We start from the raw sequence: 25538 nt of genomic DNA on the forward strand, positions 1-25538 counted from the left end.
TTAAAATGTATTCCCCTATATATTCCAGATTACATGGCTCAAAATGTAGTATTGCACCCAAAGTTACTGTATTGTAAAACTGTCTCTACCACACCAAACCCCTCCGTCATAGCGCAGCTGTATTTGAATTATTACTAACATAACATAGCCTTTATTGTCATTAACAAGGTACAACAAAATTTTAACTCTCCCTTTGAATGGCACACAACATTAAATGAGAGGTGGTGTCCTAATTTGACCTGTTCAACCATGAAATAACCATGAAACAACAACAAAATGTTATCAATAATAGGAATTTATTTAATTGCTGACGTTATTGTCCCATTCATTCGTTTTACGTTTCTCTCTCTCACACACACACACAGTCACTCACACACATTTGATTATTTTTAGTTAATTTTGTAACGTCAGCAAACATTAGGGCTAGTGTTCAGGCACGCCAACTTCCTTGCCGTCTTTTCTTTTTGCCTCTTCCCTCCCTCCACATCCTCATTCATCCTCTTAATTGCGGCTCCCACCCTACACATGATACATTTTTTGGAGGCCACTCTTTCGATTTTCTTTCCATGTGTAGGGTGGGCTTCTAAGATCTGTTCAAATGCCCCCTCATGTTTTAAGAGGTCCTGAAGGGCTCTTGTGATGCCCCTTGATCCCCAGACCCGTGGCAGGGCTCTCTTGATGGCCACCTCAGATTTGTTTATAGCCAACCCGAGCACGTCTGAGGGGTTGCACAGGCCTGCAGTTGAAGAATATTGCTTCTGCCTTAGGAAGGATCCCTCCCTCATGGCAGTGCAGTATGAATGTTCTGCATCATTGTGCTTTGTGAGCACACGCTCGCATTCACTGCACTGCCCGAGTTCGGGGTCCTCCTTCACCTTTTGGCATACCCAGCCGGCCACATAGTTGAGGGCTTCCTCCTCCCCTTCCTGTAGTTCCTCATTGACGCCCTGTGATTTCCAAATACACACAAAATTCAATGCATAACTGTAGATAGTTTGCCTGCCCCCAACTAGTCATATTTTTTGATTTCATGAAACATGTCATTACCTCCTCGGGAGCCTGGGTAGGTAGCTGGTTTGATGCTGGAGTGATGTTCTAGAGGAGTGAAACACATTGCAAATGCAGTCATTCTTTCAAGGATGTGTCTTTGTCTGGTGCATTAAAATTCGATTAAAAAAAAGAACAGTAACTGAAATACAAGACGAGAGTAGTTGGGTTACATTGGAGTTTGATTTAAACAAAATCTTGATTACACTGGGGAACTATGGCTACTGGTGAGATGGCATTGACCATTGTTTTTATAAGTGTTTTTGCCGTTTCAGTCTTTTTTTTGTTGTATCGGTCTAACCTGAAGTGTGCCTCTTCCTCCCTCGCTGGTCACCAGGACTGTTGAGCCGTCAGGCAGGCAGTTCGTGCCACTTCCCTCAGCATCAACCAGGCCTGCGACACACGCACTTTTGAGAGCTGAGGCAAATTCCCGGGCTGTCGGGTGAAAACGATGCCCCCCTTTCCCTCTGATTACTGAGAAAAGGTTCTGCAAAGGAGGTCAGGTATGAATTGCATTGCATTACGTTACGATATGATGGTCAAGCATATAACTCGCATGTCAACATGTACTGAGATTACCGAAGCAGATAGTCTATGGAGTTTTTACATTGGGGGTGTACTCATTTTGCACCTCCATAATTTTGTAACAATGGGAAAGATTTGATGCAATCAACCTTTCCTGTTGTAAGCTCAACAGATGTTGTTAAACTCAATCTCTGCACATATTGGAAATAACTTTTGTAGTTATTGAAATATGTTCCAAAATGTTGTTTTTCAATGGGGTGTACTCAGTAACATTGGGCACTGGATAAGTAGGATGTAGGATATTTTATTGTTGGTGGAATGAACGTTATGTTGCGTACCTCCAGGCAGTCCTGGTTTAATTTTGAGGTGCATAATACGGTTATGCCCTCACTCCGGAGCTCCTTGTGTAGCTGCAGGACGCTGTGAATGCTGGCCATCAGACCGGCATGGCAAGGTGGTGGTGTCCTGTGAGATCTGCAGAGGAGCAATATTTTAAGCGCTTAAACTGGCTTAAGTTCTATTACTAATAAATGTGTGGTTTTAGTTAATTTCTTAAGTAACTTACGCAAACTTCCAAGTTTTCAGGCACCCCAAGCAGCTCTGGAGGTAGTCAAGTCCCAGTTATAGGTCGTCTCCAGTACTTTTTGTCCTGTAGGCTCCTGCCAAATCAAATTAAAATTTTAGAATAAGTCGTACATGATGTACAGTCTGTTTTCCATACACACAACATGATAACCAAAGCAAAAAAAGGGTGGAAATGTTACAATGTTCATCCTGGTGTCAACATGTAAGGGATTAGAAACACAAACATTGAGTGTTTGCACTATTTAAAGGGAAAATATTTGTTTTGCATGTGGGGCCTTATTTCTGGCTTAAAACATACCACTGTACTCACCCTTATTACTTTTTTGTGATTGGTCCACTTCTTGAGATGTCAAATGATATCCTCTCAACGGTAGTTAATGGGGCACGTGAATACAGGCATTAAATGACTCATTACTCACTTTAAAACTGTTCTAAAGTGGTAACAGGTACACTATGTGGCCAAAAGTATTTAGCCACCTGCCTTTACTCACATATGAACTATAGTGCCATCCCAATACTAACCCATAGGGTTCAATATGATGCGAGACCACTTTTTGCAGCTATTACAACTTCAACTCTTATGTGAAGGCTGTCCATGTGGTTGGGCTGAGTCTTTATAGGAATTTTGACCATTTTTCCAAATGCTCAAAATGAGGTAAAACACTGATGTTGCTTGAGAGCGACTGGTTCTTAATCCTCACTCTCATTCATCCCAGAAGTGTTTTGTCATGTTCAAGTAAGGACTCTGTGTAGCCCAGTCAAGTTCATTCACACCAGTCTCTGTTATCCATTTTTTATGGACCTTTTCTTGGGCACTGGTGCACAGTCGTGTTGGAAGAGTAAGTGTCCCTTTCTAAACTGTTCCCACAAGGTTGGGAACATGGGATTGTCCAAAATGCTTTGGTATCCAAAAGCAGTCAAAACTGGAACATTTTGGACTACTCCATGCTCTCAACCTTTGGAATGACCCTCTTCCTCTTTCAACATGAATGTGTGCCAGCGCACTAAATAAGGCCCAGAAAGAAATGGATGACACAGTCTGATATGAATGAACTTGACTGGGCTACACAGAGTCCTTACCTGAACATGACAAAACACCTTTGGGATGAATGAGAGTGAGGATTACGAACCAGTCGCACTCCAGCAACATCAGTGTCACCTCATTTTGAGCATTTGGAAAAATGGTCAAAATTCCTATAAAGACTCAGCCCAACCACATGGACAGCCTTCACATAAGAGTTGAAGTTGTAATAGCTGCAAAAAGTGGTCTCACATCATATTGAACCCTATGGGTTAGGAATGGTATGGCACTGTAGTTCATATGTGAGTCAAGGCAGGTGGCTAAATACTTTTGGCAACATAGTGTATGTGTACTAAGGCTTACACACATGGCCAAGTTGTTAGAGTTTGGTCAAGAGAAAGCAACCAAAAGTCTTGTTTAAATATTCATGGTGAATTGTAAAATAATTTACAAAAAGTTTGACCCAATTGATGACGTTTAAAGGCATTTAGACCAAATTCTAATGGAGTGTATGTGAACTTCTGACCTCGATGAAAATGAGGAAAAAATAATTTTGTCTTTTTGACCATATGGTGTATGGTGTACAGGGTTGGGGAAGTTACTTTTTAAATGTAATCCGGTAAAGTTACAAATTACTCTTTCAAAAATGTATTCAGTAATGTAATCCCATTACTTCAATATTTAAGTAATGTAACGGATTACTTTTGGATTACTTTTGTTTTGTTAAATGATCGTCGTGGTATGCTTTGTAAGTTTCCCTATGGAGCAAATGCATTGATGCATTGATTGTGAATAAAATCAAAATGCTGGCATTTTCAAAACATCCAATATGTTAATAAGGTAGAGCATTATGTACAGACAACATATCAGTTGTTAAAGTCGAGCAGAATTATTGTTTTGAGGTAATTAAGCTGATGCGTCAAATTCAAAGCCCTCTCCACGCTGACACACAAAAAAATCCATCTCAAAAACATCCTGCGTGTCATTTCCAAACGTTCTGCAGTACACGGAAACCGCCACAAGAGAGCAGCGGTCAACAACAAGTTGATCACAGCTCGGCGAAAAATGCAAAAATGGAGTAGAAGCGGTTTCCCTGACCGATGCTGAGATATCGTCAAATTGCAAAAGGTTTGTGTACAAATTTCCGAAATATAACTCTACATCCTTTAATTTGAACACTTGCTTTGTGCAATTAATCAAGGAAGAGTTTATATTTTTACACCGTGTTGCAGAGAGATCGTGCTAAAACTGATGAAACATACAAAGCGGATTCCAAAAAAGTTGGGACACTTTGTATTTTGTGAATAAAACCAAAAATCACAACATACAAGCCGCGGCATAACAATAAATGAATAAATAAATCAGTTAATATAATAATTAAATAAATAAAAGGGACCAAAGACGCAATTTCGCAAGAATTGTAATCCTGTTAAGTAATCCCCATTCCCACTGAATGTAACTGTAATCTGAATACATATTTTTTTGCTTGTAATGTAACGGATTACAATTACATTGATTTTGTATTCTTTTACCGTAACGCCGTTACATGTAATCCGTTACTCCCCAACCCTGATGGTGTATGTAAATATATGGTTGCAACTGTATATTCTTGTTTGCGCTGTTACACAAACTTTGGCCCACTTACAATTCGTGTGCACAAAATGTTGATTCAGGTCATGTTTTTCATATTGATACAAATGTGAAATGTTCTGGAGGGCCACATAAAACGACTCTGGGGGCCACATTTGCCCCCCGGGCCTTGAGTTTGACACCCATGCTGTAGAACATTGTAGGTTCACGGGGATGTAGGTTTACAGGATGGGTCTAGGTTTTGCATCTGAGGAAAGAACTGGATTGCTGTTAGAACAAAAAGTGAAAGTACTGGATGGCTCGGTTTATTCTCCTCACTCTGTTTCACTAATGTCATGGGCGTATTACTATCCGTGCAAGTGGGGCTGGTGCCCCCGGGGCCCAACAAATATGCAGATGTCGATTGCGATATCAGAGGCCTCTATTCTTTAGTTGTACTTCATTAGTTGTACTTCATTAGTTGTACTTCATTAGTTGTACTTCATTTGTTGTACTTCATTTGTTGTACTTGTGTTGTTGTACTTATTTTGTTGTACTTATTTAGTCTGTTATGGCATAAGTGAAGAGAGAAGAGGGAACCCAGAGAGAATGTGCTGGGGGATGTGGTGACGGGTGACAGCAGTTAGAGGGCCCTCGGCGACAGGACATAGGAACCAGAGGGCCCCTAGGCCATGTGGTACAGCAACCAGATGAGTCACCAGCAGTGTTGGGTAAGTTACTTTTAAAAAGTAATGGGTTACTTTACTTAAGTTACTGTTATGAATTGTAATGAATTACTTTACTCATTACAAAATTTAAAAAGTAACTAATTACTCATTACTTTACTTTACTTCATGCAAATCCCCTATGCAAAACTAAATGCGCAAACAAGATATAGGCCAACAATTAAGTATGACTGCAAAAACACCCAATTAACGAGTTGCAATAAGAACTCCGGGATAGATTTTTCAATGTTCAAGTATGTCTTGAACCTGGGCCTAGACATAAGTAACTGCTGTGGCCAGTCTTACGACAATGCAAGTAATATGCCAGGAAAGTACAAAGGGGTTCAAGCTCATCTGAAATGCATAAATTCATTCATTTATTTCCCCTGTGCTGCACATTCATTGAATTTAGTTGGTGTCAATGTTGTTGACAGTAGCCCAGAAGCTGGGTGTTTCTTTTACTTTCTGCAGGCATTGTACACACATTCTGTGCCTTTTCAACAAACCAAAAATGGCAAACTATTTTGTCTGCAATACAGCATAAGGCATATCCTGTTATGGGTCTGCGTGGTAGCACAGGGACTATAAGCCTTTTTAAGTTGAGCGCCTCACTATTTCCAAAGACCATACTGTTCAAAAGGATGTTGAAAAGTCTGTCACAACATTGTAGCTGCATCAAGTTTAGAGTTTCCATATGGACAATGATGACACTGCCCTGATTCATTAATGACTCTTTAATGCAAAAGAACAAACAGAAATCTTGACATGTCCAAGCCAATCTGGAGATCTTGCAATCATTGGATATGATTTAGTTGATTTGTTCATACAAGGCAGACCAGCAAGTGCTCTGGATAGAATTGGCAACAATTCAGTAGTACCAGACTGTTGGAACTGGGGGGGGGCTGCTTCTAGGTGACCACAAAGATGACCTGACAATCTATGAAGAACTCCTGATGACTGCACTCAAGTACCATAATTGTGGTAAATCATTTTTTTATTTTTTTAATTGCTCTCCACCACAGAGGATGCGCACATGCATTGTAGAACAATGTAGGTTCACAGGGTGGGCCTGAGTTCTAATTCTGAGAAGAAAAGAGAACTAGGTTGAAGGGTAGCTCACTATTTTGAAGAAGCTGTCAAATGTTGCCGTTGCATATGCAACATTTATGGGATCTTACAGTCGAACTTGAAATTATTATAGCAAAGTGAGATGTTCAAAATTATTAGCCCCCTGACACTTAATAGTTAATTGTGTACCCTTTTTGACCCACAACTGACAACAACTTCTTTGAATGGTTTTTCACTAGGTTGGTTCAGGTCTCCTGAGGAATTTTGGTCGATTCCTCCCTAGCAAACTGTTCCAAATGGCCCTTATAGCATGGTTTCGTGCACGGGTGGTATTTTCAGCCCTTGCTTCAGGTTTAATATTGGATTGAGATCTGGGCTCTGTGCAAGCCATTCTATAACGTTGGTCTTGGTATCCTTAAAGTATTGCTGTACTATTTTAGATGTATGCTTTAGGTCATTATCTTGTTGGAAGACCCAGCGACGATCGAAGTTCAAAGTCCGAGCAGACTGCATGTTTTCCTTCAGAATTTTCTCGTAATCTTCCTTTTTCATGGTGCCATGCACCCGAAACAGACTGCCTGTACCTGAGTCAGTAAAACAGCCCCACAGCACGATGCTGCCACCATTGTGTTTAACTGTATGAACTGTGTTCACAGGGTTGAAGGCCTCCCCTTTCTTAGCCATACACAGGCAATGTCCATATGCCCAAACAGCCCCAATTTTGTCTCATCAGACCAAAACACAGACTTTCAAAAGTCATTTTTCCTCTTCAAGTATTCACGGGCACACTTAAGTCGAGCTCTGATGTGACGAATTGGAGTTGTTTGGGTTTATGGACATTGCCTATATGGCTAAAAAAAGGAGAGACCTTCAACCCTGTGAACACAGTTTATACAGTTAAACATGGTGGTGGCAGCATCATGCTGTGGGGCTGTTTTGTTGCCTCAGGTACAGGCAGTATGGTACGGGTGCATGGCACCATGAAAAAGGAAGGTTACATAAAAATTCTGAAGGAAAACATGCAGAAGTCTCCTCGTATTTTGTGCTTAGATTGTCACGGGGTCTTCCAACAAGATAATGACCTAAAGCAAACATCTGAAATAGTACATCAATATTTCAAGGATACCAAGACCAACGTTGAAGAGTGGCCTGCACAGAGTCCAGATCTCAATCCAATTGAAAAACTGTAGCAAGTGCTGAAAAAGACCACCAACCCATGCAATTTGGGCTAGTTGGAACAGTTTGCAATAAGACCTATGCCAACCTAGTCAAAAAACATTCAAAGAGGTTGTTGTCCGTTGTGGGTCAAAAAGGGTACATTGACTATTAAGGGTCAGGGGGCTAATAATTTTGAACAACTCACTTTTGCTATTTTTTGTTGAAACTCAGTGTGATTATAAAATATCCCAACGAAACTTGTTGGACAATGTTTTCATAGTGCATTTATTTCAATAATAAAAAAAACATTTGTTGTCAATGATCATTTTAATGGAAAAATCAAGAATTATGTTCAATTTCTCAAGGGGGGCTAATAATTTCAAGTTCGACTGTATACCAGTGAAGTACTGCCAAAAATTCTAACTGAAATGAACAGGGTTCCCACGGGTGCTTGAATTCCTTGAAAATGCTTGAATTTCAATTGTCTGTTTTCAAGGTTGTAAAAATGCTTGCATTTGTTGTGAAGTGCTTGAAAATGCTTGAAATTTAGGGGAAGTCTAACTCTATGTCTAACTTGTTAACCCTTATCTTTATATGGGCAAACACGGTTAGTCCACTACCGTTTAAAGGTGCTGGAAAACGTGAAAAATTATTGCTGGAAAGTGCTTGAATTTGTTCATGCAAAAAGGGTGGGAAGCCTGAATGAAGCATATCACCTTTCTTATTAACAGGTGGATCCTCCTGCTGAAGGAGAACGGGGACGGCACCTGGAGCCAGGCGTTTCCTTTGGCCCTTTAAGAGAGAACCACAAGTTGTGCCTTCACATATAAAACTGTAAAAAAGTTGCATTGTTGTTGAGATGCTTGAAAGTTGTGTTTATGTGTGTCATTGGGTGCACAGGTGCAGCATTAACAAGTATACATACTTTGCAAATGAGGTATTTCGGACTGAAATGGTCCTCGCAGACCACATATCCTCCTTTTTTTCCCTCCTCAGTTGTCATTTTTACTCGAAGGTCTGCCCTTCTTGCGTGGTAGAGCCACTTTTCACGCCTGTAAAGATTACAGTTCCAATAAAGTCTCACTGTTTTATACACTAGTGTTGTGAGTGAATGAATTACCCATTTATGTATTATGTATAAGAAGTTAATATTTTGTTTAATTCACAAGTATATTTAGTTAAGTTAGCCTATGTGCAGTTTGCAGTATGTGTTGGTAATGTTGCATTTTAAAATGCCCCCCCTACAGATTACAATGACCAAAACTGGAAGGATGTTTCTTAATAAAGTCTCTCAATTTTTGAGTGTAGTAGCTGTAATCTGATTACCACCTATTGAACTAGTAGGCCTAACTGCAAGGGAATACTAATGTAATCAGCTACTCCAAGATTGTGTGCAGTGTTTACGATTTCAATAAATTCTCCCTTTGTAGTGCATAATACAATGCATGCTGTCAATTTGTGTAATATGTTCTGTGAGCAGTATAATATATATTCATTACTATTTGAGTTGATGTACAGTTATCAGTGTTATACATGCAGGTGGATGGAGAGTTCATGCAGGCTAGTCACGGTAAGTTAGTGTTCACTAGTCTACCGTAACATAATCACCGGTCATTTGCCGAAATGTCATTGTTAATTATTGTAGTTGACGTGAAGCACTGTCGCAATCCCGATTTTCACATGGTCACACGATTTTCACACACATCTATCATGTAAGCTAACAATCTTGCATGTCGGCACCTTTCATGCACGAAACAAGAGCCATTTATGTATTTATTTTTCGGCTTACCTCCTGTCTTCCTTCGGGAAGGTAAAAAAGGCCTTTCCACAGCCGCCTCAGTTATTGCAACCATAAAAAGCACACAGTTGTGGCATTATATCGATGTATTTTAAGCAGTTTTGTGTAATTGCGTTACGAATAGCAGTAATCACAGATTGACTGGTATGTGAATCCCTTGATCGCGCCAGAATTTAGGCGCAAAAACAACGTTCCATACTTGCATAACACATGTTGCAGCCTTTCTTACTTTCAATTAATTGTTCAGACATAAAACATTAAATGAAAATTTGGTCATACTTCTTTTTTTGTTTAGTCTGGGCGATTGAGCGCTATTGTTAGCGCTATCATTAGCTTACCTGTCAATGGTTAGGTTTTATTTCAACAAACCACTACAAACAAACTTGTCGGAGGTATCACCTTTTATTTATTCAACATTTATTGACATAACAAACATGAACAGTATGCTTACTGTTCCAGAATAGTCATAGTATTGTAATTTACCGTGAATAAACATTTGAATGAGATCCGTAGTATAATCCTGTCCTTTTGCCTGCCTGTGGAGCAAACTTGGTCGCAAAGCACAACGTATTGTCGTGAACTGCTGCACATGCGCAGTTGTAAAAAGCTGTCCAAAAAACGATTGAGAAAAGTGATCATAAAAGCTGTATTTTGAGTTACATGACTCAATTTAACAGTCTAGACTAATCAACTTTTCACCACGGTTCATCCCGGACGGTTTTTTTTTAGGGGCGTTGACGATTAGGTTACTTATACTCCTAAACTGGATTCCCCCATTCATTTCCCCATTGACTCTCAGCTCTGGTCTCACTAATCGCGAAATAGATCCCCGAGAGCGTCACCAAGATGGCCGCCGAGTGTCACAACTTATTACCGGAAAAGAACTTTGACTACGCTGCTCACCCGACTTTCGAGCCTCGCGGCGCGGCATGTGTCTCGCAGCTGACACCGGGTAGACCGAGCGAGATAACAAACGGCGAAAGGACGTTTGCACACATTACTCACCCAATATCACAACACAGTGTGTACATGGCTTAAATTTGATTGTGTTTTGGTCCTAGATAACATTTAAGCCCCGTTATATCATTATAGAAGTACAGAAGTAGTCTAATATAAGCTTGTAGCTGCCTGGTTCTGGTAAAATGCTAACGTTAGCTTACCCGGTTAGCTCAAAACATCGAGTGATCAAATGGCAATGTGGGGTAACCTATTTGTGTTACATAAGTTCGTGGTGCATTTTTACATCAATCCGTGGTAGTCGTGACATTTATAAGCATTTTAGGGTCTTTATATTAAGCAAAAACGTGATGTTGGAAATCACAGAAATCGCCGCCATGTTTTTCAAATTTTTTTGTAACTCCCGCCCTTGGTACCCATACGCCCATCTGATTGGTTATTGGACCATCAAATTTGCATGATATAGAGATCTCGTCTATATCAAACCGCGTCCCGCTGCGATATCGCTTCACCTCCGCGCTGTCAAGCGCGATATCGCCCCCATTCAAAGTCAATGAGAGCGGAGCGGAATTACTCTGTGTGGGTACGGGCCGTGAGGGACTCCCACTGTCATCCCTTGAAAACATGTAAATTCCGCCGACGTATCATAAAGAGTTCAATACTTATTTACAGTGGCCTTTCATCTACAGCACCAGGGGGGAGCAATAGCTAGAAAATGCTGTCGAGTGTACACCTCTGAACGTCCAGCAGCACGTTCACTGGAAGAGGGAGTCTGTGCGTCCGTGATGAGAAATATTTCTCATTCCCTTCCCCTCCTTCCATTCTCGTGGCACGGCAAAGTAAACCCCACTGATAGTAGGGGCTCTAAGCCGAGAAATCGTTACGCGCTGGATAGAAGCATATAATTCGGTACACATGTTCCTTGAGTGATTTGAAGACATCCTAGAAGGGGTGCCCCTGGAAAAAAAATTGTCTACCATGTCATATACAATATGTCATGTTGGTAATGCATTACATTGTTATTACATGGCATTATACTTAGCTGAAAATGTTAATATAGTCCTCAGCAGAGATGAAGCAAGGGTAGTCTGCGTGACCAGATTGATAAAACTACAAAATGTACATAGTGTGAAAGTATGGGTGAGTCTGTGCTTACGTGCTTGACAGCATGTAACATTGTGAACGATTTGAGAAGATTCTTGGTCTGAATTAAAATGAGCATTGCCCACACTAAAACTATGGTGAGAATAGACTGCTCCTAATGCTCGATCTGAATGGGATAGTGTCAGTGCAAGATGCCCTAGGTAGCAGGTTCTCCATCCTCTAATTTCCATAACAGATAAACGTATTTTATTTGTATGAGAGAGGGTAAAAGACAGGACCTTTCCATATGTATGAAGAACCCCATAAGATCACCTAATTCTATATTTTTACAAGGCATTGTGCATATTGTGAGAGCATTTCAGTCATCTTTAGAATGGCATTACAGGTAACTCAATGTAGGCCTACATGTAGGCCACAGTATGGCTTCAGTTTAAATTAAATGGAAATGATTTCTTAGTATATGTTGAGTAAGAAGACAGAGGTAAATTGTTTTTTTTTAAATTTGCAGACAAGTCCTCACCTAGTACTTGTGCCAAAAGTTGTATTAGTTAGCTCAGTAATCATTGAGTACTTAAGTTGCTATCAAAACTGACAGCTGATGGACAACATGTACCGTAGGTCTTGTGCCACCCTTACCCATAGGAGAAATATCTATATAGAAAAACAATTATCATATGAAAGTAAATCATTACCTGTACTCATTTTCTTGATATGCAATAGTCTGGGAGGAAGGATAGTCTATCACCCCCCCCCCCCCCGCCCCCCCCCAAACAAAATGCCACAAGACTTTTTTTAACCTTCAAGATTTTGAGTGGTAACAGTAACATAACTCATTCCCACTACACCCTTTTGCATAATATTGTACATGTCCTCAGAATGCTCTACATGTTACAGTACAGTGCAGTGCAGTACAGTACAGTACAGTAGCATACAGAACGGTACAGTATAATAAAGTACAGTAGAGTATAGTACAGTACAGTACAGTAGCATACAGTACGGTGCAATACAGTACAGTACAGTAGCATACAGTACGGTGCAGTATAATAAAGTACAGTAGAGTATAGTACAGTACGGTACAGTAGCATACAGTACGGTGCAGTATAATAAAGTACAGTAGAGTATAGTACAGTACAGTACGGTACAGTAGCATACAGTACGGTGCAGCACAGTACAGTAGTTTATAGTACGGTGCAGTATAGTAAAGTAAAATACAGTACAGTACAGTAGCATACAGTACGGTGCAGTCTAGTTAGGTACAGTACAGTAGCATACGGTACGGTGCAATCTAGTACAGTACAGTAGAGTATAATACAGTAGCATACTGCACGGTGCAGTAGAGTACAGTACGGTATATCACATTACAGTACAGTACAGTAGAGTACAGTACAGTAGAGTACAGTACAGTGCAATACAGTACAGTACAGTATAGTCTTGATTACTTTTAGGCTACTTTGACTTAGCCCTCCAAAGCCAATGGGATTTCCACATGCTGTTGTTTTAAGTTTTTGAAAGACTATTTTAGTAGCCTATGTGAGAGAGGGAAGGCAGGCAGACATGTTTTAAATGAAGGACCACACCCACAAATACAAAATAACCAGCAAACAATAAATTAAGTGGTTAGGTAGCCAACATGTCATCTAGATTAAAGCCAAAAGAAGATGAAAAACAGACATGTTACCATTTTGCTCTTTTAAAATATAAAGTATCTGTCAATATACTGTATATATGATATATTCATAAATGCCCTTATCACTCCATTGTACACTTAGGACTGAGATATACATATCTGAACATCAGCATACATTTTATTTTGTAATGGCCTATAGTAAATCATCCAAGCTGTCACTGACACTTGATATGTACATGTATTATTGACTTGATTGATATGAATATTTCAGTTGGACTCCTAGGCTTAAATCATTGAGGGGGTCCTAAGGAAGTAGTAGCAGTTTGTGTGTGTGTGCACATGTGTAAGTGGGATTAAAATTATTGTTTGCCATCTATCTTTGTCTGAAGAGCAGACTGAGTGTCTGAACCTGCTAATGCTAGCATGCTAACATTGGGAGAGTTATGTGTGGCCCAGTTCAAGGGTTTATCTCTTCTCCCCTAAATTTTCTAACCACAATTTTCTTTTTAGATTTTATAGATATGACCCACTGCAAGTTTTTAAAACTCTTAATGAATGTTGGTTCAATAGCTAACTGCCCAGACATTAGCTCTCAATTGTAGAGTGATCTCATTCTGACCATGGTTTTTATGATTTTCCTCTTTTTGAATCTAAATAAGACATATATAACATTGTTTTCATGGTAAGTTTTGCACATATTCTCAAAGGTCAGTTTGTATACATCACACACAAATAGGTGGATTGGCCCATAACACCATTATGTCCAGGCAGTACAGCATTTTACTACTATTGGCTCGTTTTGGGCAGCCATCTTGGATTTACCCCATAAAAATGACCTTAATGACATTGAAATTTGGGGCACCCCTTCTGAAATGATGGAGAACACCCTAAGGAAGGTCTACACCGATTTTGGTGCTTCTATCCAGCGCGTAACGATTAGGCCCTTTTTGGACGGTAAGAGACCCAGCTATGAACAGTTGTTCGCTAGTTGGGCTGCATTTTTTTTTTTTTTTTAGAGTTTTATTTATTACATTTTCCAACTTTTACAGCAATATGTTTATCAACATATAGTAGAAGGAAAATACTTTTTTGGGTAGAAAACATCAGCAACAAACACTGATACAAAATGACATTAAAGAAACAGAAAGACAGAAAGAAATTAGGGAGAGAAAGAAGAAGAAAAAACAAACAAACAAACAAAACAAAGAAACCCTCTTACAATATTGACAGAAATACAACCTATGTATCTTGTACATCTTGTTGACTTTCCAAGAAGTCAATAAATTGTTCCCATATTTTGTAGAAACTCTGTAGCCTCCCCCTTTTAGCATAAGTCATTTTTTCCATGGCCAGAGTATTGGACAGGGTCTTGAACCAAACATTGACAGAAGGTGCCTCCATAGCTTTCCATGAAGTTGCAATACAGTGTTTAGCTTGTAGTGAGCACATATACACCATCTTTTTATCTGCATTGGACAACCTTAAGTCTGTTGGGACAATTCCCAGAATGAGCAACTTAGGACAGATGGGCAATCTGGTGGAGCTTATTGCAGAGATACGGTCTATCACCTTTTCCCAAAATTCCCTTATTTTAGGGCAGGTCCACAGGCAGTGATAAAGTGTGCCCTCTTCTAGGCCACACTTAATACAGAGGTCAGGGTTATTGTTATTGAAGCGGTGTAAAAGGGAAGGAGTTATATATGTCCGCATAATCCATTTAAACTGTATAAGTTTAAACCTAGTATTTATAGTTTGAGTCTGTGCTGTGTGACACACCATTTTCCATTCGTCCTCAGAAATGTCTGTTTCCATATCACTGGACCATTTCATTCTCTTTTCATTTGAAGACTCATTGGAGTTTTCCACCATTAAGTTATAAGTAACAGAAACCTGACCACGACTATGCATATGATTTAGTATAACCTTTTCAAGACTGGACAGTGGTGGTTTGTTTATCTGTTGTTTGTACTTTTTCAAAATATAACTCCTAATTTGCAAATATTTGAAGAAGTGGTTCCTCGGTATATTGTAAGCACCATGTAATTCCTCGAAACTATATAACACATTTTCTGCATTGTACATGTCCCTAATTTTACTAATACCTTTCGTTGCCCATGATTTGAACCCTGAGTCATTTCTTCCTGCTGGGAATTGGTGGTTTCCCCATATTGGGGTGAACCCTGATAGGTCTGGGTCAATGCCTAAATGTGATTGCACTTTGTGCCAGACTATGATGGAGTTTTTAACAAAGGGGTTATGTGTGTTCTTTAACAGGTTTTTTAATGAATCAGAAAATAAATACAACTGTAATGGCAAGGGGGACGTGGTGTCATTTTCTATTTCAACCCAGGAATTTTTAGGTTCATTTGAGAACCAGTGCATTATTGCTTTAATCTGGGCTGCCCAGTAATACCATAGAAAGTTTGGCACTTGTAGGCCCCCTCTATCATATGGCAAATAAAGTAAAGACATCCTAAGTCTTGGGCGCCTGTTATTCCAAATGAAATGAGTCATTAATTCCTTCAATTTAGAAAATAGGGTGGGTGGGGGACTAAGTGGGATAGATTGAAAAAGATACAAGAATTTTGGTAAGATATTCATTTTAAGTATATTTACACGACCAATTAGTGATATGGGGAGATCTGACCATCTCTTCAGAATATTACTGGTAGATGATAGAATTGGGTTATAATTTTCTGAGACTATATCTTGAATTTTGGGGGTGACCTGTATCCCCAAGTATTTAAAGCCCTTGGGTGCATTATGAAATTCGTTCTCCACTGTTGGATTATCTCTTTCTTTGTCATTTAGGAACATAATATTAGACTTGGTTTTGTTGACTTTGTAGCCAGAGATTTTTCCAAAGGTTGATATTGTGCTAAGAAAGGCAGGAAGGGATTGTGTCAAATTTTTTAAAAACAGTATGATGTCATCTGCAAAAAGGCTAATTCTGTGTTCACAACTTCCTATTGTTATTCCCTTGTATCAGAGGGTGTGATCTGATTGTTAGGGCCAGTGGTTCTATGGACATTACAAACAAAAGGGGCGACAATGGACATCCTTGGCGTGTTCCTCTGCTAAGCTTAAATGTTTTGGATGTCAAGGAGTTTGTCAAGACTGCTGCAGTGGGTCCATTGTATAGTAACTTCACCCATTTAATAATATTTTGTCCCAAACCAAATCTAGGGAGTATATCAAATAGATATGGCCATTCCAACCTGTCAAAGGCCTTCTCACAATCCAGTGACAGCAGGGCCACATCAGGGCTTCCATCTTCTATATTAATAATATTTAAGACTCTTCTAAGATTGTGAAAAGCTTGTCTTCCCACTATAAATCCATTTTGATCTTCGTGAATAAGACTAGGCAGGAGTTTCTCCAATCTCCGTGCAATGACTTTAGCAATTAGTTTTGTATCTGAGTTTAGTAAGGATATAGGTCGGTAAGATTCACATTTAGTAGATACCTTACCAGGTTTTAGTATTGTAGTGATGAGGGCTGTGGAGAAGGAAGGTGGTAAGGAATCTATGCTGAAGGCTTCTTCAAGCATATTGAATAAATGGGGTATCAACATATCTTTAAAGGTCTTATATATTTCAATGGGCAGCCCATCTGGGCCAGCAGTTTTCCCACTTTGCATAGACATAAGGGCACTATAAAACTCCTCTAATTCTAATGGTCTGTCCAGAGTTTCCATGTCTTCTTGAGAGAGAGTAGGGAAGTTCAGGGCATCAAGAAAGCTATTTAAAGACGTCTTATCAGCTGAAAATTCAGATTTATAAAGTGTTTCATAGAATTTCTGAAATGTTTCATTTATTACTTTGGGGTCTGAAGTCATTGTTCCATTAGATGTTTCTATCTCATGTATTGACCTCTCATTTTGTACAGTTTTAATGCGCCAGGCAAGTAATTTCCCTGCCTTTTCCCCCTGATCATAGAATTGCTGTTTTAATTTATTTAGATTGTTTAAGGCCTTATTTACTGATAATTCATTATATTGGGCTCTAAGTGTGTTTAATCTTTGCTCTACAGAAGGTATCTTATTAGTTACAATATGCTGCTCTAGTGTTTTAATTTCTTTTTCAATTTCTATCAGTTTCTTTTTAAATTCTTTCGATTTAAAACTGGTATAACTTATTATTTGCCCTCTGATGTAAGCCTTAAAGGCATCCCATCTGGTTAGCGATGAAGTTTCATTTTTGTTGAGCTTGAAAAACACATCTATGTTTGCATTAAGGAACTGTACAAATTGAGGATCTTGAAGCCATTTGTTATCAAATCTCCAATTAGGAGGTCCTTTGTATTCTTTATAAACATCAAGCTCTAAAGATACAGCAGCATGAACAGATAGTATTATGCCACTGTAATAACAATTCTTGAGTTTGAATACTGAGGTGTTAGAAATGAGAAAATAATCAAGTCTGGAATAGGTGTTATATGTCTTAGAATGGCATGAGAATTCTCTCTTATCTGGATTATGCTTCCTAAATATATCACACAGCCCCAGCTCTGCCATGAAGTGGTGAATTACCTTTCTTGTATGACTATGGGATGAGTCCTGACCACCCTCTCGGTCCATTTCAGGAATTAAAACACTGTTGAAATCTCCGCCCATCAAAACTTCCCCCCTTAAGGTTGAAATTGTTAGAAAAATATTCTTGTAAAAATCAGGGTCATCCTTATTTGGTCCATAGACATTGACTAAATTAAGATAATTTCCAAATAGACTACAGTGTAGAATTATATATCGTCCCCCAGGGTCCATAATAGTTGAGATTATTTGAATTGGAATAGATTTGTGAATTAAGATAGCTACTCCTCTAGCATGCGATGAGAAGTTAGCAGCAAACACTTGCCCCTGCCACCTTCTACGTATTCTGATGACTTCAGTGGAGACTAAGTGTGTTTCCTGTAGAAATATAATTCTAGAACCTAAGTGTTTAAGTCTAGTCATTACCTGTTTTATTTTCACCAAACTGCCTAAGCCTCTTATGTTCCATGAAGTTATTTTGCATACCTGGTTATCTGCCATTAAGGGGTGCTATGGCCAGCCTTAATAAAGAGCATGAGCTGTACTGAATAGTTGGGTAGTAAGCTTATGAGGGGAGACAAAGAGGGAAATACAAAAAAAAGAGAATGACTAAAATGACAATACACATGAGATAATGAAAACTTACACAAAAAACCACACCAAAAACATTTTGCTAGAACATGCAAAATGTTGAACATATCCGCCTACTGACTGCCTACTTTACAGTCTAAACTAAGTGAATCCGTCTTCCAATAGCTCCTGCTTAGGAGCAAGAATAAGTCTAATAAACTAAATAAACCACCTTTAGTCTCTGTATATTCAAATAGTATCAATAAAATAAAATAAAAACTCCCTTTTATGTAAGGACAAAATAAACATTTTAGAATAAGTCATAGCCGATAACCTGCGTATAATCTTTAAATAATTCTGAAAGCAAATAGGTTAAGCCCTACTGATTCTAAGCATGTCTCAATTAGGCCTAGTTAGCAACACACTTTAAAGAGAAATAACAGAATAATATTAGGGCCAATTAAATTAGCCATTTTTCCTTTTTCCACTTGTAAACATCTTTCAAATCAAATCACCCTTATGTACTGTAGGATTTAAAAAAAAATAAAAAAAATTCTATTGCTTATCTATTGCAAATTTAACCTGCATTTGCATATGTAATAGGCCTACATCACCCTGAATCTGAAACAGATTCATCATCAATGCTGTGAAGAAACGCATCTACTTCCCCCGGCGTCTTGAAGACAATGTCCTTGCCCTCATATGTCACCCGGAGCTTGGCAGGGTACTGAAGACCATACTCTATTCCCTTAGAGTATAGAGTCTGTTTCACGGCATAGTAGGCGTTCCGCTGGCGTGTCACCTCGGCTGAAAAGTCGGAGAAAAATTTCACCTTTCTGTTGTTGTACATAATCGTCTTCTTCTCCCGAGCCGCGTTCATCACCCGTGCTTTATCTTTGAAGTTCAGGACTTTTGCGATCAGTGTCCTGGGACGGTCAGTTGTCGGCTTCTGCTTCTGCTTGCCTGAAGTGTTGACCGGTGGAGTAGCATTAGCGATGCGGTGAGCACGCTCGATCCGTAACGGATGGGGGAAGTTCTCTGATCCAAGGACTTCGGTGAGCCAATTCTCCAGAAAGGATTCAGCGTCGGCACCTTCCGCCCTTTCTTCCAGCCCAGTGATGCGCAGATTCGAACGGCGTGAGCGATTCTCGAGGTCGTCGTTCTTTTCTGTAAGTTGTTTCACTTTAGCTTCCAACTCAGACACCGTTGCCATTAGCTGTGTTGTTACATCCTCCGTATCTCCGATGCGTTGTTCAGCTGTAGCCATTCTGGTTTTCATAGCGTCCAAATCCGATCTAATGTGGGCTATGCCATCAATAACTTCCCTGTGCCGTGCCAAACTTTCAGTCTTGAGAGATGCGATGGCCTCTAAAATATCTTGATTTAGCATATCCCGACGACCACTGTTTGTTGCGTCCATCTTGACGCTATCCTCCACTGAAGATGCTGCTGGTTCGGGGCTAGCATGCGGTTTGCCACTTGGCGAAGTTTTTGGAGGCTTGCTATGTTGATTATTTGGTTTAGTTTTGACCTTTCTTGTACCTGACATAGTTAACCTTGCTTTAAAGACGCATCTGTGTCCTGTTTTGAGTTCGTTGTATGTCTTTCAAGGGAGTAGAAATATTATTATTACAGAGACTAAAAAGCAGCGTCTGTCTAGCTCGCCGCCATTACCGGAAGTCCACCCATCCACCTTTACACCCGAAGTCAGTTGGGCTGCATTAGAACTAGTTAGCAATTGACATTGTTGACAGACAGTATCCCGATTCGCACGGCTAAAAGTTAGTTTACAAATCTGAAGCAACGCCATATGAAACGACCCCCAAATAGTTGCAGATTATAGTGTAGTGAGCCAGATAAAATCGCCTCAGCTAAGAGTACTCAGCTAAGCGTTTACTTCGCTTGTTAGCTCATCATTATTAGCGTTAGAGATATTGAAATAACCTGCCATTGATTGTTGACACTGACATTGGCTAACAGCTACAAGTAGCTTACCTTGCAGAAGTTTACGCTGGCCAAATCAGACGCAAATTGATGTGACATTATTCCCGAACAGTTGCAGATGACAGTCCATGATTACAAAACCATCACCGATTGCAGATTTACAGTGTCAACGATTTATTTATGAATGCCCAATGCCCATTCCTGAAATGCACGAAATGCGTGGCTTGTCCCTGGCTGTAAACAGTGTGTGTGTCGTGTCGGCGGGGGCGGGACGCTTTCAGGCACACTCGCCTTACGTGTTGGAAATGAAAGATGAACATCTTATCTAGAGCTACCAGAGAAATTAGAATATAGGGGAGCTACTAGGTTTATTTAATGTAACCCTGCAGTAGTTTTCATTTGTCACTTAACACTGCAAGGGAGGCCAACACAGATTTTTTTTTACTGGCTGGATTTTTTTTATTCGACAGGACTATTCTTAATTCGAAAGGATAACGAACATTCGAATATTCGTGCACATCCCTACCCCTGACTCAACTGCAATATCATCAAATATGAAGAAAAATACACGAGAGAGACTTTTGGTCTTCCCGTTGGATTCAGGAGATCTAAATGATGTCACTTCTGGGTTTTTAGGGGGCGGGATACACTGACGTGTATAGTATAACTGGACTGCGGAGTTCGATAGAACTCCATTCAACGGTTTTGAAGCAACCGCGGCTGATTTACTTCCGCCCCAAAAATGCGGAAATATAATAGTCACCTTGACAACGTTGAGCTACATTGCTGATAGGTCGACATCGCCGGCCAATCCACAAACAGACACTTCAAAACATGTTCCGCCCCTCCCACCCGAATATGACATGGCGTCCCCAGCAGAAATATTGAACCCGTTTTCAGCTGTGGAACTGGTCAACACAGAAACCCCTGATTGTCATAAAAACAGCAACACAAGTTCAAATGGAACTGGTGATCGGTAAGTATGGCAAATACACCATGCTATTAATAAAATGATACTTTGGGATAGCGAAAACCTTGAAGAGCTTGTTATGATGACCATAATAATTTTAGCTTAGCATCTAACGTGAGCCAGTCGAATGGCGTAAGACCTACGGTAGCTTCCTAAGTTACTTCACCACGTTGTAATGTAGCCGCAATTAAAGATAAATTGGAAGTTAGGCTACAAACAGAGCTGTACACACAAAATGCAATGTGAAAATGTGTATTTGGGGTCGGCGTACCGTTTGGCAAAACATAATCCATGTCAGCAATACTCAGTATCAACATTGCATTTGTATGAGCTCAGAATGCTCCAATTTTCATGTTGTACATCTGCGTAAAATAGTGTTTGGTTAGTGTCTGCCACCCCAAGATAATCCTCTACGGACATTTGTAAATAACTTTGAATGTTTGAGCATCAAATGACATGCAAAACCTTTCCGTTTGACAGACAAACCATGGACGCTGAAGAAAGGCTCCTCGACGCCAAGCTGTCATCCGGAAGATTGAAGATGAAGATTGCCGTGTCGAGCAGTCATCATGACCATTTTTTTGCTGATCTCCCCAGTTTTTGAAAAGATTCAGAATACAAAGCTTCTCTTTCTTAGATCACTCTTAGAAGTAGACGGTATGGTAAACAAACCAAAGTTAACACCTTTCAGTTAGTAAAACATAGCTGGCCTACAGTAGGCTATGACAAAACATCTGGGTGTTTTGTGTGCTTGACATCAAGATTAAAATGAAATATTCACCCTTATGTTCTGCTTTTTAAACTTGCAAATCATGGAGTGGACATTCTTCCCCAAGCTTGTAAGAAATGCATTACTTCAATCACACAGTGTCTCCCAACTTTTTTTTTTGTCTCATGTACCCCCTAAGCATTTTTGTCATACCATGAGTACCCCCTCCTTCATGCTCTAGTCTACTGTATACTTCCTCTATCCCAATATGATTATGCTCCATACATTTCTTTTTATTGATACCTGCCAATGCATGTACCACCTGCATTGTGTTCACGTACCCCTAGTGGTACATGTACCCCTGGTTGGGAAACACCGATCTAAACAGTTGTAACAATAGTGTGTTAACCAATATTACAAATTAAACAAAATGTGTGGGCTGCTGTATATAAGCATTTATTTAACTGTGTTTCATAATTGCAATAGTTTTTGAAGCTGGTTCTGCATATCGGATCCTCTGTGGTGGCAGGATGCAGGCAGCAGCGTACTGTGCACATCTTCAGCTGTAACGATAAATACAAATCTATTTTTAAAAAATAATTAATGTAACATGAACATAATTGAAGCATATCACTGGTATATATAGAGTAACTATAACATTTCAGTGTAGTAAAAATGTCTACATTTGTTTAAAAAGGAAAAACCCATGAACATCCTTCTCAAAAAAGTTTTGGGTGCAGGACTAACAAAGTCAAATGACAACTGAAAATTAAGTCTGCTCACCAAGCTCCTGTTTTACTTATTTAAATGTGATGAGCTTGAAGTGCAGACTTCATTTTCAGTTGTTCAAATGTCTTTATTGTCCCATTACATCTGCAGAAATATGGGGGTGTACACTCACTTGTGTAATACACTATAGATGTAAGCAGAGACGTTGTCCAAGTCCTTGGTCATGTGATACCTGCTGCAGTGTACTCCACGTCTTCAGACCGCTCCGCTGTAAATAAAATAATGGCATATGAAGTGTGATGAGAATACGTCACTGTTTGGTACACCAACAACTTAACATACTTATGTTGTTTACATTATTTACCTCAACATTAAGTAGCTGAACTTGTATTAGTGTCAGGTTCATGGGAAGAAAACACAATAGATAAGGAGATGGGCTGCTCGTGTTTCAAAGCATGCTACCTAATCAGTGAAAATCATGGGGTGGTAGTTTCATGGTGTGGGCATGCATATCTGTCAATAGAATTGGTACCCTTGTAATTATTGAAGATAGTGGCTACTGACAAACGCTGAGAGTTTACTACGCTTGATGTATACTTTTATCCAGTCCAATTACTTTTTGTCCCTTCAAATTGGGAGGCACATGTAAAAATAAGTGAAAGTCACTTTGGATGAAAGCATTGGCTGAGTGTAGTGTAATGTTACATACCGGGTACTATGTAGTATCATAGATGGCAGCAGGCTGGTCGGGTCCTCAGTTGTGCACTGGCAACAGTGGCTGGTCCTTGTCCTTGTCTCTATGGGGCCTCTTCTCAGGTCGGAGTGACAATCCTTGATGATGTTGACTATGGTGAGACCTGCTGGCGTGTAGCACATTTTCAGACATCTGTAAAGAAAATTATGACAAACGAAGGGTGATGAGAACAACATATATTTCATTACTATTTTTTATTACTATAAACACATGCAGAGTAAGCAGATCAGGGCCTTTTCTGAACGGGGAAATAGGGGCGCTCCACCCTCATACCTCCGCGGGTGCACCCTCATACTTCTTTTTAAAAAAAATATATATATAAATTACTTTTTTGAGCGCCTCTAGTAAATTCCCCCCTTCACCCCCCGGAACCTGTCATGATGCTCCCTCATGCCAAAATGTACAAGTGATGTAGGCTGTACAGCAGGGGTGGGCAACTTTCATTGTAAGGTGGGCCAACATTTTTAATTACCACAATCGGTGGGCCACATCACCACGCACTTGAGAGAATTTACAAAAGGATACTTCACTTTTTCTTTATTTATACCTGAATGCTTACACTATTGGTTTATAGAGGGTTAAAAACGGTCCTTTTTCTTTTTTTTAAAAAAGTGAGAAGTTGGGCTGCATGTGGCGCCCGAGCCTCCAGTTGCCCATCCCTGCTGTACAGTATCCTAACAGAAAGGCTCTCATAGTATTTCAAATAATGGTCTATATAAAAACTGGTTATAATAGGTACAGTGCAGCATAAACAGGGTTGAGGGGGTGGTTTCTTTTATTTCGTTATACCTACCGAGTAGTTTAGCCAATGTCTGTGTGACACGTTCACGCTGCCACCTACACAGCATCCTCCTCACAACCGCAGGGGCAAAACACCTGAAACATAATAATGTAATCCTTTTTCAGTCCAAGATATAGACTAGAAAATGAGTGACAGCATCACAATCAGTTTGTATGCAAGTGTAGTGGACCCCCCATTTTTGTCTTTTTGTTATTCCCTTATTCTCATTCCTTGTCTTTTTGTTGTCCTGTCAGAAGTTGTCTTTTAGTTTAATTATGCTGTTGCACGTTTTCGCCAATAGATGGCATCATAGGACCAGCAATGAGTGCAGAGACCCTCTGGTGCAGTAGCCAGTGACTTCGGTCACATAAAAAGAACGAAACGTGGAAGTGACAGGCTTTGTTATGATACAGAAGGCAGCGGTGTCAGCTGTACAGTTATGCTGAGGAAAATGTAAATAAACAACGAACTCAGCGAAACTCTACACACTTGAGGACCTTATTCATTAAGTTTGCAAAGCATTCACGCAATAATGCCACCAGGTCACATTTAAGATTTAACATACTGATAACGAACGTAGGCCTACCAATGACCATCATTTCATCACCAACTAGCAACTTGGAAATTTGGCAATACAGAAACGAACAATATTTAACAGTTCACGGAGGGACACAGCTAGACTACGTTGCGTTTCCGATGTGGCCATGTGGTCACTGGTAGTGAAATGTTTACAGCATCTTGATGTAAGGACTTGGCTACGGAAGGAGGGAATCCTTACACCTGATACACGCCAAACAGACACATTTTGCTTTCAAAAGCAATGGCATTCAAATTATAATTAAGTTACTTGACAAGCCGACAGATCATCAAACACTGAAAGATCAGCATGCTGCCTTGGGCTAATAACAAGCTAGCATTGTCGTTGTTTGTTTAACAAAGCTCAGTCATTTTGGTCAATCAGCCAGGTATATACATGTTTTTATTTTACTTACCAAAACTGCAGAGGTCCTTACAGAATACGGAGAAGTACATCCAAAAGTAGAACAACGCATATTTGTGGGGAAAGTGTACCAAAATTAAATAACCCATGGCAGTGATGAAGCTGTTGAAAGTAATGCAGCAGGGAGGGGGCTTCCCCTGGAGACGGCGCGAGAGTCGTCCTTCGCCTTGACGACGGCCTGCCTGTCAATCAAAACAATAATTCTAAAGAATGGCAACTGCCAATCAACCCAAATAGCCATGCTCATTGGTCATTTAAACTATTTTAATAGCTTTCTTAAATAAAGGGTCAGCCCGAAAAAAATATCTGGGTTGTTTGGGAGGGAGGGGAGACTACCGTTTTAACGAAACAGGGCCGACTCGGCAA

General features: G+C 39.8%; 2 long non-coding RNA genes across 2 annotated transcripts; one reads left to right on the plus strand and one right to left on the minus strand.

The window, feature by feature from the left end:
* Nucleotides 1-277: 277 nt before the first annotated feature.
* On the minus strand, nt 278-2133 carry LOC134455041 (uncharacterized). Its single transcript, XR_010035983.1, has 2 exons — nt 1911-2133; nt 278-1534 (listed from the first exon to the last, which is right to left on the minus strand). It is a non-coding gene; the product is annotated as an uncharacterized LOC134455041 (long non-coding RNA).
* Nucleotides 2134-5242: 3109 nt separating this feature from the next.
* Nucleotides 5243-9050, plus strand: LOC134455043 (uncharacterized). Its single transcript, XR_010035984.1, has 3 exons — nt 5243-5478; nt 6385-6453; nt 8430-9050. It is a non-coding gene; the product is annotated as an uncharacterized LOC134455043 (long non-coding RNA).
* Nucleotides 9051-25538: the final 16488 nt, after the last annotated feature.

This window comes from Engraulis encrasicolus, chromosome 9, assembly GCF_034702125.1.
Source record: "Engraulis encrasicolus isolate BLACKSEA-1 chromosome 9, IST_EnEncr_1.0, whole genome shotgun sequence".
Lineage (NCBI taxonomy): Eukaryota > Metazoa > Chordata > Actinopteri > Clupeiformes > Engraulidae > Engraulis > Engraulis encrasicolus.